This window comes from Mytilus galloprovincialis, chromosome 12 (genome assembly GCF_965363235.1).
Source record: "Mytilus galloprovincialis chromosome 12, xbMytGall1.hap1.1, whole genome shotgun sequence".
NCBI classification, from domain to species: domain Eukaryota; kingdom Metazoa; phylum Mollusca; class Bivalvia; order Mytilida; family Mytilidae; genus Mytilus; species Mytilus galloprovincialis.
Window position 1 is genome coordinate 60,942,619 of NC_134849.1, and position 16,573 is coordinate 60,959,191.

General features: G+C 34.9%; 1 protein-coding gene and 1 long non-coding RNA gene across 3 annotated transcripts in view; both read left to right on the forward strand.

Annotated features, from left to right (window-relative positions):
- LOC143054484 (uncharacterized) overlaps positions 1-16,573 on the forward strand; it is a 275,789-nt gene that overhangs the window by 144,182 nt on the left and 115,034 nt on the right. The window lies entirely within an intron of this gene.
- LOC143054493 (uncharacterized) lies at positions 595-7,984 on the forward strand. 2 transcript variants are annotated; one of them, XR_012971700.1, is made up of 3 exons: positions 595-1,010; positions 6,709-6,732; positions 7,860-7,984. It is a non-coding gene; the product is annotated as an uncharacterized LOC143054493 (long non-coding RNA). The 2 variants fall into 2 exon arrangements; XR_012971699.1 differs by lacking the exon at positions 595-1,010 and adding an exon at positions 2,427-2,518.

A 16,573-nucleotide genomic window follows, 5' to 3' on the forward strand; every position in this document is an offset into this window, starting at 1 on the left:
TACGATAGTAGAGGGGCATTATGTTTTCTGGTCTGTGCCTCTGTTCGTCCGTCCGTCCGTCTGTGCGTCCGTTCGTCCGTCCGTCTGTGCGTCCGTTCGTCCGTCCGTCTGTGCGTCCGTTCGTCCGTCCGTCCGTCTGTGCGTCAGGTTAAAGTTTTTGGTCAAGGTTTTTGAAGAAGTTGAAGTCTAATCAACTTGAAACTTAGTACACATGTTCCCTATGATATGATCTTTCTAATTTATATTCCAAATTAAAGTTTTGACCCCAATTTCACGGTCCACTGAACATAGAAAATGATAGTGCGAGTGGGGCATCCGTGTACTTGGGACACATTCTTGTTCCATTTATATTTTCAATTTGAACATCTATTATGTCTATTATTGATTTTTATTAGATAATTGGCCAGTCCTTGTGATCACTGTCCAGTCAATTTAATCATTGTCCAGTCAATGTAATCATTGTCCAGTCAATTTAATTGTCCAGTCAATTTAATCCTTGTCCAGTTGAGTTCCTATTATAAGGTAAGTGTACAGTGTATGTGAACTGTATAGGATCATTTACTACTGAAATTTACTTCAAAAGAGACCTGAAAGTAGAATTTTAACTCTGACAAGGGGAGAAAATCAACAGATATTATTCACATTCAAAATATCACAAGACCTGTGTTTTTGTAGTAAATAAGACGGAAAAAACAAAGAATGCATCCTGTATGAGTAAAAGTTTAGAGGCCTTTATCAATGAGACAGCAACCAATCAATGAAAGAGGTCGAATTTGTATCAAACAATAAACAAGCATCTTTATAACATGTTAGTAGTATTTCAACATCAAATAGAAACATTTATATTCTCATTTTAAGCATCTGTCATCAGTATTTACTTGATCCCTGTCCAGTCAAGTTGATCCCTGTCCAGCCAAGTTGATCCCTGTCTAGTCAAGTTGATACCTGTCCAGTCAAGTTGATCATTGACCAGTTGTTTTGATCACTGTCCAGTCAAGCTGGTGTTATAGGTAAGTGTTTATTATATGTGAACTATATTTTAATATACCGTAGATACTCGCCTATAAGTCGATCCGACTATAAGTCAGATGCCTTTTTCATCTCCAAGTTCTGAGGATTTAGTCTTGACCCTCGTATATTAAGTCGGACAAAATTTGGACATTTTTTTTTGCAGCTGACAATAAAGATGTATTTATTCCTGTTATTTTGTTCACTGTTTGATTACAGATTAGACATGTGTTGTTTACGTAATGCATCAATGATTTTATAGGGTATGACTATTAACAACCTATTGTTTGAGAAAAGCGAACATAAACCAATATGAACCTGAAAATTTTTAAAGTCAATCAATATTTTCACAGCACACATAAAGGAGCATGTGCACTTCATAATTCTTATTATATTGTGATGATTAAAGGATTGAAAAAATTAAGTGAAGCTAATCAACTTTATATTAAAATAACTCCCAACTCATTAGTGTCATCTGGTCACCTATCACTGATGTTTTTCACACCTTTAGTGAATACAACTCTTTGTCTCTTAATTAGGGGTTATCAATGGTTTATATTGGCTTGCCAATCAATTTTGTAATCTTTGTGTTTACCTGAGACATTTTAATGAATAAAATATTTTGATCTTGGGAATGAATCTTAAAATTATTTTTGATTATTGTATGATTTATAAGTATTGAATTGATATCATGATATCACAATAATGACACAATAGCTCCGCTGAATGCATCCTTTTACATAGTTGGTACATTGTTATCTCGTTTTCATTTTTAGTTCTTGGCTCTTTCTTTTTGGGTTTATGCACAAACCATTTGACCATCAATACACAAACCGGAAACAGTCGGAAATTCAACACAAATTGACAGAAAAAGGTTAACAGAGAATAAATAAAACACAAAAACAATATTGTAGTCATTTATTTTCAACAAAAACTTTTAATTTAGGGATTTATGTAGGTTTGGCAATCACCAACGTAGTTTTGACCAGGAAATTCACTCCTGACCACTTTTCTCGAGCTTGGATTTTTCCTCTGGTCGCTGGATCTCGCTAATAAGTCGGTACCCCTCTCTGGATTCTGAATTTTACTCCCAAACTTCCGACTTATAAGCGAGTATCTACGGTATATGATCATTTACTTCTGAAATTTGTTTCAAAAGAGAGAATTTTAACTCTACCAGGGGGAGGTAATTGACAGATATGTTTCACATTTTATACACCAAAGACACAAAAACAAAGAATGCATCCTGTGTAAGTGAAAGTTTAGAGGTCTATATCAATGACACAGCAACTAATCAATGAAAGAGGTAAAATTGGAATCAAACAACACACAAGCATCTTTATAACATATTATTATAATTTCAACCTGAAATAAAAACATGTATATTCTCATTTTAAACATCTATCATCAGTATTTATTTAATCCCTGTCCAGTCAAGTTGATCCCTGCCTAGTCAAGTTGACCATTGTCTAGTGGAGTTGATCCCTTTCCAGTCAGGCTTTTGTTAAAGGTTAGTACATCATACATGACCTATCATAGGCACTTGTCTCAGAAAAAAAATATCCAATATACCTTAAAATAACACAAGGTACTTAACTCAAATTTTTGAAAAATTTCACCTGGTTGTGAAATTCCGTTATATTTCGATTTCTCGGTTTTCAATCTCACTAAAACCTGTTATGCCTTAAATATAAATGGATTTATCTACACAATGATGTATGTCACGCCTACCTTTGTTGTCTGAATCATTTTGAGCAGGCCTACCCAAGTATATCAACTGTAATTATTTTGTCTACCAACACCTGATTGGAAATATAAGATTCCAGGTAAAGGATTAATTATAAAAAGTATTTAAGAAAAAACTGTTTGTTTCTGTCTGAATCGAACTTAACATCCAGATAGTAAATTTGTAAAAGATTCTGTGAAAAAAATCCAAATAGTGTTATTTGAGGTATGTGTAATGAGTTACAAGTTTATTTTTTTAAGACTCAAATTTTCCCATTCCATCAATGTCGTTCAGACTCTCTCTAGACTTTACATATAAAATAATATAACTCCAAGAAATATTTATTTTTAGCAAGGGACCTTCCCATAAAATTTGACTAATCAGAAACCGAGACATATAAAGAGGGTGGAAAGATACCATTTCCTGCGAGTCAAGCTTCATTCATCTTTATGTCACTATCAACATAAGTAAATCATAAAAAGTGAAGCAGGCAGGACATTTCAGCATGTGCATTCTTACTTTATTAAGAGTAGTGTGTGTTTGAGGAGGGAAAGGGGTCAGTAGGGGGATAGTCATTTATTGCATGAATTGATAATGTGATTCATATATGTATTCCTTTTTATGCTCCCACCTTAGCAGAGGGGGCATTAAGTTTTACCCTTGTCTGTCCGGCGTAAACATGTCGCACCGTAACTTGAGAATGACTCCTCCAAATTTCAAGAAACTTAATATAGTTGTTTCTTATGATGGTCAAATGATCTGTATACTTTTTGGTGAAAATAAGATTAAAACTTTTTGAGTTACAGCACTTTGTAACTAAAACAGGGGTGTGTTTTTTTCACATGTCGAACCGTATCTAAAAAACAATTCTTGATTATGGCTTAAAACTTTAAACACTTCTTAGTTATATTAATCTTAATATCTGTATACTTTTTGGTGATGATTCAACATTTTTTTTTAGTTATTGAGTATTTTGTAAAACAGGGGAGGGTTTTTTACATGTCGAGCCGTATCTCAAAAACCATTTATGATTATTGCTTAAAATTTTACACACTTCTTTGTTATATTAATCTAAAGATCTGTATACTTTTTGGTGATGATTAAAAATTTTATTTTTGAGTTCTTGAGTATTTTGTATAACAGGGGAGGGTTTTTTTACATGTCACGCCGTATCTCAAAAATAATTTATGATTGTTGTATTAAAACTTTACACACTTTTTTGTTATATTAATCTAAAGATCTGTATACTTTTTGGTTTTGATTCAAAATTTTATTTTAATGATATTTAGTTTAAAAAAAAAACAAAAAAAAACAGGGTGGGGGGTTTCACATGTCCCGCCTTGTCTCAAAAACTATATATGGTTATTGCTTTAAACTTTCTCAGAAACTATTTATGAATATTGCATAAAACTTCCACACAAGACGTCGGCGTATCATGCGCTCATGGCGCAGCTGTTTATTGAATTTAGTATTGATTCAAAAACAAGAATATGTGGTATGATTGCCAATGAGACAACTTTCTAACAGAAAAGTGAATCTCAATGTATGATCTCGAGTCACCAAAATGAGGTAAAACATTACATATATATCATAATTCTTCACTTGATTCACAATTTGAAAGGACAATTACATTGTTTTAAATTAAGATATGTGATGAGCTTATGTCACTTATTCAAACTTGGGTTTAAAATTCTGGTATGATAGAAATTTGGTTTAACTATATCAATACTAAATGCTGTAGAAACTATTTCAATTTTTGTCAAGCCTTCGACTTTTGGCAGAGGCCGTGGCTACGGTGGCTAACTTCTTAAAAGCTTTATATTTTAGAAGGTGGAAGATCTGGATGCCTCATGTTACGAAGTTTCCATCAGTCACATGTCCAATGTCCTTGACCTAATTTTTATGGTTCAGTGACTACTTGAAAAGTTAGCTTTTTTGTAATGTTAAATTCTCTCTTATTATAAGTAATAGGATAACTATATTTGGTATACATGTGCGTACCTTGCAAGATCCTCATGACTGACTTGACCTCGACCTCATTTCATGGATCAGTGAAGAAGGTTAAGTTTTGGTGGTCAAGTTCATATCTCAAATACTAAAAGCAATAGGTCTAGTATATTCAGTGTATGGATGGACTGTAAGGTGTACATGTCCAACTGGCAGTTGTCATCTGACCTTGACCTCATTTATCATGTTTCAGTGGTCAAAGTATAGAATTTGAGTTTTGGTCTTTTTTTCTAATACTATATGCAATAGGTCAACTATATTTGTTGTATGGAAATATTTTATGACCTATATGTCAGTCACACAGGTTTTATTTGACCTTGACCTCATTTTCACGGTTCATTGGTCAGTGTTAAGTTTTTATATGACTGCAAAAATTAAAAAAAATTTGGTCGTGTTTATATTGGTATGACGTTGGCCTTTTCGGCGTCGTCGTTTGAAGACATTTGGTTTTCGCTCTATAACTTTAGTATAAGTAAATAGAAATCTATGAAATTTAAGCACAAGGTTTGTGACCAGAAAAGGAAGGTTGGGATTGATTTTGGGAGTATTGGTCCCAACAATTTAGGAATTAGAGGCCAAAAGGTTTCAAAATTAAACTTTGTTTGATTTCATCAAAAATTGAATTATTGGGGTTCTTTGATATGCCAAATCTAACCGTTTAGATTCTTTATTTTTGGTCCTGTTTTCAAATTGGTCTACATTAAGGTCCAAAAGGTTCAAAATTAAACTTAGTTTGATTTTAACAAAAATTGAATTCTTGGGGATCTTTGATATGCTGAATCTAAACATGTACTTAAATTTTTGATTATGGGCCCAGTTTTCAACTTGGTCCAAATTGGAGTCCAAAATTAAACTTTGTTCCATGTTAACAAAAATTGAATATATAGAGTTCTTTAATATGCTGAATCTAACCATGTATTTATATTTTTAATATTTGGGCCCGGTTATCAAATTGGTCAACATTGAGGTCTAAAGGGTCCAAAATTGAACATTATTTGATTTCATCAAAAATTGAATTCTTGGGGTTCTTTGATATGCTGAATCTAACCATGTATTTAGATTTTGGATATTGGACCATAATAGGTAAATGTCCAATCTAAGTTCGTTCATTCTGTGTAAGAAACATATGTTGTGTCAACTATTTAATCACAATCCAAATTCAGAGCTGTATCAAGCTTGAATGTTGTGTCCATACTTGCCCCAACTGTTCAGTGTTTGACCTCTGCGGTCGTATAAAGCTGTGCCCTGCGGAGCATCTGGTTGTGTTTTGGACTTCTTTTTTTTTGTGTCGCCTTGAAAAAAAAGCGAGACATAAGTATGCTGTTTCCTGCGTCGTTGGTGGCGACGGCTTCAACAATGCATTAATTTGTGATTAGGTCTAGTTTATGGTGAACCACAAGTGGTAGGTCAATCATATTTGGTATGCAGTTGTATAAGCATTTGCACATCTCATTTCCATGGAGAATATTTGGCCCTGCCCCTTCAGTCATGGTCTATTGACTATGAAACTTTTGCTTATTTTACATGTATTAGTTGGTGATTAGGTCAGTTTATAGGGAACCACAAGTGGTAGGTCAATGATATTTGGTATGCAGTTGTATAAGCATTGGCATATCTCATTTCCATGGAGAATATTTGGCCTCACCCCTCAGTCACAGTCTAATGACTTTGAAACTATCTTAGTTTACATGTATTAGTTTATGATTAGATCAGTTTAAGACGAACTGCTAATGTTAAGTCAATGAAATCTAGTATGCAAATTTATTGGTATTTGCAAGTATTGTTTCCATGGAGATTATATAGCCCAAACACCTCTTCATGGTGCATTGACTTTGAAACTTTTACATAGTTTACAAGTTAATGTTTGTGTTTACATGTTCAAAAACAGTATTTGGTTTTCAGTTGCATGTAATAGTAACAATAATGACTCTGACAATAGTTTATAGATATTGTTTTTTTTATTTTAGGAAATAATGGCAAGTTGGAACTATGTAAGATTTTTTTCTTCTTTAAGTCAAAACATTCTAGTGCTTTTTGATAGAAAATATAGCATGTGATCATTTGTAGGGATGTCAACTAGTACTCAAATACTCCACACTTCAAAATGATACTTGATTAATCGGTTTTCTGGACCAGCACTTTTGGCTAAAATAAAAAAGAAGATGTGGTATGATTGCCAATGAGACAACTCTTCACAAGAGACCAAATGACACAGAAATTAACATATATAGGTCATCGTACTTCCTTCAAAAAGACCATACCGCATAGTCAACTATAAAAGGCCCAGAAATAACAAAAGTAAAACAATTCAAATGAGGAAAAAAGCGGCTTAATTTATGCACAAAAAAATCAACGTTACACAAATATGTAACACATCAACAAATGACAACCACTGAATTACAGACTCCTGACTTGGGACAGGCACATACATACAGAATGTGGACGGGTTAAACATAAATATGTTTTGTACGTTTCCACAGCATAGGTTAAATCAGAGCAAATAATTTCGGTTTGTATGGCTGTTAATTACAAAGTTGCAAAACAGAATTTACCATAAAACTTTTTGAATACAAACAAATATGTTGCACTCTTCGATATCTCTCAGTGAATAATTGAAATATCAGTGACCAGTCTTTTGTTTACATTGAAAGTATATGTATAATATCTATAAGTTTCAGCAGTTTGGTGTTATTTCATTAATTTCCTCTTCTTCAAATTGTAAATTGAAAGTAATTAACTATGACGTCATATACATAACATCGTTACAGTTATTAGAAAAAACAACAAAAGTGAAGCAAGATGTCTTTTTGATGTTGACAGACTATAAAAAGGTGTGAGGTCATAATGTAGAACTTGAGCATTATCTTTAAAATTATTTATGTAATTTCAGTTTATTTTCTTTTAAAATTATTGATGTTTGATTGGTCTGCACGAAAAAGTGACATTCAAAAAATGGTCTCCAGTTGAGCCATGGGATAGAGTAAAATGTCTCCCTTGTATTAACCAATAAAAATCTGTAATTTTAAAGTGTTTGATAATTATTGTCTGGTGTGAAAATCATTTCAGTTACTACACTTTTTACATTCTGTTAAATGTAAAATCTTTTTTTTACTGACAGAAACTTATTGAAGCTGCTAGAAAAGGAAGAGTAGAAGAATTGAAGCTTTGCCTGGCGAACGAAGCTAACATTGATTATCAAACGGTAAACTTGTAATATTGAATATCAAGTAGGTAAACTTGTAACATTGAAAATCAAGTGGGTAAACTTACATGCAAATACAAGGTACTTCAAAACACAGCAGATTGTACATAACCAGTACATGACACACAAATGCAGGATATTTAAAAAAAAGGTAGGTTTGGTGAATGAGTTTTCTAAATAGTTCAACTACTGTACCACTTACCTGCCAACAATGATCTTATGAGTTCGAGCATGCACGTGACAGGTATGTTCGACTCCGATTTTAATTGATTAGGATTTCCAGTTTCCTACCAAAAGTCATTGGTTCTCTCTGGGCACTCGACATATAACATGTCATGATGAAACACATCAACACACAGTATTGATGTTCAACAAAAAACACGAGACATGTTGACACAACACTGATGTTCAACATTGAACATGAGATACATCATTACACAACAGTAATGTTCAAAATCATAACACAACATTGATGCTCAACACAAACTATGAGGAACAATATGAGTCCAACACAAAACACAACACACATCATGACACAACACTTATGTTCAACACAGAACATGAGACATATCATGACACAACACTGGTGTTCATCACAGACCAGGAAACACATGACATAACACTGATGTTCATCACAACACATGAGCCACATCAAGACACAATACTGATGCTGAACAACAAACATGAGACACATGACACAACATTGTTGGCAAATACAAAAAAATGAGACACATGACACAATGTTGATATTCAATTCAAAACATGAGACATCATGACGCAGCACTGGTGTTTAACACATAACATGACACACAACAGTTATGTTCAACACAAAACATGATACATATCATGACACAACACTGATGTTCAACAATAAACATGACACACAACAGGACACAACACTGATGTTCAACAAGGAACATGATACCCAACACTTGCTTTCAACACAGGACTTTAATCATATGACAGAACATTGCTATAAACAATACTGATGTTCAACACAGAACATGAGACACATCATGACACACCACTGATGGTCAACACAGAACATGAGACACATCATGACACACCACTGATGGTCAACACAGAACATGAGACACATCATGACACACCACTGATGGTCAACACAGAACATGAGACACATCATGACACACCACTGATGGTCAACACAGAACATGAGACACATCAAGACACAACACTGATGTTCAACACAGAACAAGACACACCACTGATGGTCAACACAGATTAGAACACAACACTGATGTTCAACAAGGAACATGATACACAACACTTGCTTTCAACACAGAACATGAATCATATGACAGAACACTGATGATCAACACAGAACATGAATCATATGACAGAACACTGATGATCAACACAGAACTTGAGACACATCAAGACACACCACTGATGGTCAACACAGAACATGAGACACATCAAGACACAACACTGATGTTTAACTCAGAACATGAGACACATCAAGACACACCACTGATGTTTAACTCAGAACATGAGACACATCAAGACACACCACTGATGGTCAACACAGAACATGAGACACATTATGACACACCACTGATGTTTAACTCAGCTTGAGACACATCATGACACAACAATGAAACATACCTGTAATCAGTTTACAGCACTGAGAACAATACTGCATTTGAAACACCTTTAAATCTAAGCACAACACTGAATATGAAACCAACTTGCAACATCAGTTATTGAATGTTAAAACACAAAAGTGGACCTGACTATTCATAGTCAATAGACAAACAAATTCAACAACTAACAACACATGGTCTGCACCTGACTACTCAGAGTAAATAGACAAACAAATATGACAACAAACAACACATGGTCTGGACCTGACTACTGAGATTAAATAGACAAACAAATACAACAACTAACAACACATGGACTATTCATAGTAAATAGACAAACAAATATAACAACACATAACACATGGTCTGGACCTGACTACTCAGAGTAAATAGACAAACAAATATAACAATACACAACACATGGTCTGTACCTGACTACTCAGAGTAAATAGACAAACAAATACAACAACTGACAACACATAGTCTGGACCTGACCTGACTACTCAGAGTAAATAGACATACAAATACAACAACAATCAACACATGGTCTGGACCTGACTACTCAGAGTAAATAGACAAACAAATACAACAACTAACAACACATTGTCTGGACTTGACTATTCAGAGTAAATAGACAAACAAATACAACAACTAACAACACATGGTCTGGACCTGACAACTCAGAGTAAATAGACATACAAATATAACAACTAACAACACATGGGTTGACCTGACTTCTCAGAGTAAATAGACATACAAATATAACAACAGACAACACATGGTCTGGACCTGACTGCTCAAGAGTAAAAATACAAACAAATGTAACAACAGACAACACATGGTCTGGACCTGACTACTTAGAGTAAATAGACAATTAATAGAACAACACACAACACATGGTCTGGACCTGACTACTCAGAGTAAATAGACAATTAATATAACAACAAACAACACATGGTCTGGACCTGACTACTCAAGAGTAAATATACAAACAAATGTAACAACAGACAACACATGATCTGGACCTGACCTGAATACTCAGAGTAAAAAGACATAAAATACAACAACACACAACACATGGTTTGAACCTCACTACATATAACAATTTGCAACACATAGTCTGGACCTGGCTACTCAACAGTAAATATCAAACAAATGTAACAACACAACACATGGTCTGAACCTGACCTGACTACTCAGAGTAAATATATAAACAAATATAACAACAAACAACACATGGTCTGGACCTGACTACTCAGAGTAAATAGACAAACAAATATAACAACACACAACAGATGGTCTGGACCTGACTACTCAGATTAAATAGACTTACAAATATAACAACATACAACACATGGTCTGGACCTGACTACTCAGAGTAAAAAGACAAACAAATATAACAACACACAACACATGGTCTGGACCTCACCGGACTACTCAGAGTAAATAGACAAACAAACATGACACCACACAACACATGGTCTGGACCTGACTTCTCAGAGTAAATAGACAAACAAATATAACAACAGACAACGCATGATCTGGACCTGAATACTCAGAGTAAATAGACAAACAAATATAACAACACACAACAGATGGTCTGGACCTATCTATCAGAGTAAATAGACAAACAAATATAACAACTCATGGTCTGGACCTGACATGACTACTCAGAGTAAAAAGACAAACAAATATCACAACACACAACACACGGTCTGGACCTGACTACTCACAGTAAAAAGACAAACAAATACAACAACAAACAACACATGGCCTAGACCTGACCTGACTACTCAGAGTAAATAGATAAACAAATACATCAACTAACAGCGCATGGCCTGGACCAGACTACTCAGAGTAAATAGACAAACAATTACATCAACTAACAACACATGGCCTGGACCGGACTACTCAGAGTGAATAGACAAACAGATACATCAACTAACAACACATTTGTCTGGATCTGACTACTCAGAGTAAATAGACAAACAAATATAACAACTCATGGTCTGGACCTGACCTGACTACTCAGAGTAAAAAGACAAACAAATATCACAACACACAACACACGGTCTGGACCTGACTACTCACAGTAAATAGACAAACAAATATGACAACACACAACACATGGTCTAGACCTGACCTGACTACTCAGAGTATATAGACAAACAAATATAACAACACACAACACATGGTCTGGACCTGACCTGACTATTCAGAGTAAATAGACAAACAAATACATCAACTAACAACACATTGTCTGGACTTGACTACTCAGAGTAAATAGACATACAAATACAACAACTAACAACACATGGTCTGGACCTGACTTCTCAGAGTAAATAGACAAACAAATATAACAACAGACAACACATGATCTGGACCTGACCTGAATACTCAGAGTAAATAGACAAACAAATATCACAACACACAACACATGGTCTGGACCTGACTACTCAGATTAAATAGACTTACAAATATAACAACACATAACACATGGTCTTGACCTGACTACTCAGAGTAAAACAACAAACAAATATAACAACACACAACACATGGTCTGGACCTGACCTGACTACTCAGAGTAAATAGACAAACAAACATGACAACACACAACACATGGTCTGGACCTGACTACTCAGAGTAAATAGACAAACAAATATAACAACAAACAACACATGATCTGGACCTGACTACTCAGAGTAAATAGACAAACAAATATAACAACACACAACACATGATCTGGACCTGACCTGAATACTCAGAGTAAATAGACAAACAAATAAAACAACACACAACAGATGGTCTGGACCTATCTATCAGAGTAAATAGACAAACAAATATAACAACAAACAACACATGGTCTGGACCTGTCTACTCAGAGTAAATAGACAAACAAATGTAACAACTAACAACACATTGTCTGGACCTGACTACTCAGAGTAAATAGACATACAAATATAACAACTAACAACACATGGTCTTGACCTGACTTCTCAGAGTAAATAGACATACAAATATAACAACAGACAACACATGGTCTTGACCTGACTGCTCAAGAGTAAATATACAAACAAATGTAACAACAGACAACACATGGTCTGGACCTGACTACTCAGAGTAAATAGACAATTAATAGAACAACACACAACACATGGTCTGGACCTGACTACTCAGAGTAAATAGACAATTAATATAAAAACAAACAACACATGGTCTGGACCTGACTACTCAGAGTAAATAGACAAACAACACATGGTCTGGACCTGACTACTCAGAGTAAATATACAAAAAAATATAACAACAAACAACACATGGTCTGGACCTGACTACTCAGAGTAAATATACAAACAAATATAACAACACACAACACATGGTCTGGACCTGACTACTCAGAGGAAATAGACAAACAAATATAACAACAGACAACACATGGTCTGGACCTGTCTACTCAGAGTAAATAGACAAACAAATGTAACAACTAACAACACTTTGTCTGGACCTGACTACTGAGAGTAAATAGACAAACAAATACAACAACTAACAACACATGGCCTGGACCTGACAACTCAGAGTAAATAGACATACAAATATAACAACTAACAACACATGGTCTTGACCTGACTTCTCAGAGTAAAAAGACATACAAATATAACAACAGACAACACATGGTCTGGACCTGACTGCTCAAGAGTAAATATACAAACAAATGTAACAACAGACAACACATGGTCTGGACCTGACTACTCAGAGTAAATAGACAATTAATAGAACAACACACAACACATGGTCTGGACCTGACTACTCAGAGTAAATAGACAATTAATATAACAACACACAACACATGGTCTGGACCTGACTACTCAGAGTAAATAGACAATTAATATAACAACACACAACACATGGTCTGGACCTGACTACTCAGAGTAAATAGACAAACAAATGTAACAACTAACAACACATGGTCTGGACCTGACTACTCAGAGTAAATTGACAAACAAATATAACAACAAACAACACATGGTCTGGACCTGACTACTCAGAGTAAATAGACAAACAAATATAACAACAAACAACACATGGTCTGGACCTGACTACTCAGAGTAAATATACAAACAAATATAACAACAAACAACACATGGTCTGGACCTGACTACTCAGAGTAAATAGACAAACAAATATAACAACAAACAACACATGGTCTTGACCTGACTACTCAGAGTAAAACAACAAACAAATATAACAACACACAACACATGGTCTGGACCTGACCTGACTACTCAGAGTAAATAGACAAACAAACATGACAACACACAACACATGGTCTGGACCTGACTACTCAGAGTAAATAGACAAACAAATATAACAACACACAACACATGATCTGGACCTGACCTGAATACTCAGAGTAAATAGACAAACAAATAAAACAACACACAACAGATGGTCTGGACCTATCTATCAGAGTAAATAGACAAACAAATATAACAACAAACAACACATGGTCTGGACCTGTCTACTCAGAGTAAATAGACAAACAAATGTAACAACTAACAACACATTGTCTGGACCTGACTACTCAGAGTAAATAGACATACAAATATAACAACTAACAACACATGGTCTTGACCTGACTTCTCAGAGTAAATAGACATACAAATATAACAACAGACAACACATGGTCTTGACCTGACTGCTCAAGAGTAAATATACAAACAAATGTAACAACAGACAACACATGGTCTGGACCTGACTACTCAGAGTAAATAGACAATTAATAGAACAACACACAACACATGGTCTGGACCTGACTACTCAGAGTAAATAGACAATTAATATAAAAACAAACAACACATGGTCTGGACCTGACTACTCAGAGTAAATAGACAAACAACACATGGTCTGGACCTGACTACTCAGAGTAAATATACAAACAAATATAACAACAAACAACACATGGTCTGGACCTGACTACTCAGAGTAAATATACAAACAAATATAACAACACACAACACATGGTCTGGACCTGACTGCTCAGAGGAAATAGACAAACAAATATAACAACAGACAACACATGGTCTGGACCTGTCTACTCAGAGTAAATAGACAAACAAATGTAACAACTAACAACACATTGTCTGGACCTGACTACTGAGAGTAAATAGACAAACAAATACAACAACTAACAACACATGGCCTGGACCTGACAACTCAGAGTAAATAGACATACAAATATAACAACTAACAACACATGGTCTTGACCTGACTTCTCAGAGTAAAAAGACATACAAATATAACAACAGACAACACATGGTCTGGACCTGACTGCTCAAGAGTAAATATACAAACAAATGTAACAACAGACAACACATGGTCTGGACCTGACTACTCAGAGTAAATAGACAATTAATAGAACAACACACAACACATGGTCTGGACCTGACTACTCAGAGTAAATAGACAATTAATATAACAACACACAACACATGGTCTGGACCTGACTACTCAGAGTAAATAGACAATTAATATAACAACACACAACACATGGTCTGGACCTGACTACTCAGAGTAAATAGACAAACAAATGTAACAACTAACAACACATGGTCTGGACCTGACTACTCAGAGTAAATTGACAAACAAATATAACAACAAACAACACATGGTCTGGACCTGACTACTCAGAGTAAATAGACAAACAAATATAACAACAAACAACACATGGTCTGGACCTGACTACTCAGAGTAAATATACAAACAAATATAACAACAAACAACACATGGTCTGGACCTGACTACTCAGAGTAAATAGACAAACAAATATAACAACAAACAACACATGGTCTTGACCTGACTACTCAGAGTAAAACAACAAACAAATATAACAACACACAACACATGGTCTGGACCTGACCTGACTACTCAGAGTAAAAAGACAAACAAACATGACAACACACAACACATGGTCTGGACCTGACTACTCAGAGTAAATAGACAAACAAATATAACAACAGACAACACATGATCTGGACCTGACTACTCAGAGTAAATAGACAAACAAATATAACAACACACAACACATGATCTGGACCTGACCTGAATACTCAGAGTAAATAGACAAACAAATAAAACAACACACAACAGATGGTCTGGACCTATCTATCAGAGTAAATAGACAAACAAATATAACAACAAACAACACATGGTCTGGACCTGTCTACTCAGAGTAAATAGACAAACAAATGTAACAACTAACAACACATTGTCTGGACCTGACTACTCAGAGTAAATAGACATACAAATATAACAACTAACAACACATGGTCTTGACCTGACTTCTCAGAGTAAATAGACATACAAATATAACAACAGACAACACATGGTCTTGACCTGACTGCTCAAGAGTAAATATACAAACAAATGTAACAACAGACAACACATGGTCTGGACCTGACTACTCAGAGTAAATAGACAATTAATAGAACAACACACAACACATGGTCTGGACCTGACTACTCAGAGTAAATAGACAATTAATATAAAAACAAACAACACATGGTCTGGACCTGACTACTCAGAGTAAATAGACAAACAACACATGGTCTGGACCTGACTACTCAGAGTAAATATACAAACAAATATAACAACAAACAACACATGGTCTGGACCTGACTACTCAGAGTAAATATACAAACAAATGTAACAACTAACAACACATTGTCTGGACCTGACTACTCAGAGGAAATAGACAAACAAATATAACAACAGACAACACATGGTCTGGACCTGTCTACTCAGAGTAAATAGACAAACAAATGTAACAACTAACAACACATTGTCTGGACCTGACTACTGAGAGTAAATAGACAAACAAATACAACAACTAACAACACATGGCCTGGACCTGACAACTCAGAGTAAATAGACATACAAATACAACAACTAACAACACATGGCCTGGACCTGACAACTCAGAGTAAATAGACATACAAATATAACAACTAACAACACATGGTCTTGACCTGA